We start from the raw sequence: 973 nt of genomic DNA on the forward strand, positions 1-973 counted from the left end.
TCGACTACAAAACATTAGCGTTGCTATCTAGTTTTGCTCTTCGAATATACTTCCGCGTAATTTGTCGATATTCTGCGCCTCCTATTCCTCTCGTTTGTATTGTTTTACTTCCGTTGTAAAATATAGTCAAGCTTTAAGGGCTTTCGAAACATTTCTTATTGCTTGGAGGGAAAGACATAAATTACAAGTGTGTGAAAACAAAGTGCGCAGGAAAATATTTGGGCCCCAAGTAGGAGGAAGTGTTTGCGACCACGAAGCATGCGGTTTGCACATCCTGATACTGCTCGGATAATGAAATCAGTTGCGATGGCTGTAAAAGTGAATGGGATAAGGAGACAAGAAACATACACAGAATTTGTTTTAGAAAAACTTCTTGGAAAGCGACCCCATCGAAGACTGCGAAATCTGGGGTTAACAGAAAGATGAAGGCGGATGCCGGCGAAACTGAGGCAGGATCTTGTCTTGTGCCGGGTTTCGGGGCATTAACGGTGCTGCTCCATCGAACCAAGGACTATTAGAATATGGTCATTTACTTTTTAGGGCGATTCGGCAACACAGAACGACCGATTTGTATAACGCTGAGCACGTTAACTCTACTTCACATTTTGAAACACGAACTGGAACGACGCGAAAACATATTTAGGTCAGTATGGCGCTCTTCGGCGTGGAGTTCTGCGCTTGTGCAGGGTTCTAATAGCTCAGATGGTCGACATACTCCCTGGCTTGTATGAAATCCAAAGGGTCGTCATAGTCACAAGAGCCCGATGTTGGACCTTATGTTGAGTCAGATGAATCTACTCAGAACCCTCATATCCAATTTCCATGAGATCCATTTTAATATTATCCCCCATTCTAGCAGCAGGCTTACGCACAGGTTTCCTGGGCTCATCTCTTGTTTTCAGTTTTCCGACTACCATATTATATGTATTCTTCATCTGACCCATGCGTGCTACATTCTCTGTTATTTTCAGTC

The sequence above is a fragment of the Cryptotermes secundus genome, unplaced genomic scaffold (genome assembly GCF_002891405.2).
Source record: "Cryptotermes secundus unplaced genomic scaffold, Csec_1.0 scaffold79, whole genome shotgun sequence".
Classification (NCBI taxonomy): Eukaryota; Metazoa; Arthropoda; class Insecta; order Blattodea; family Kalotermitidae; genus Cryptotermes; species Cryptotermes secundus.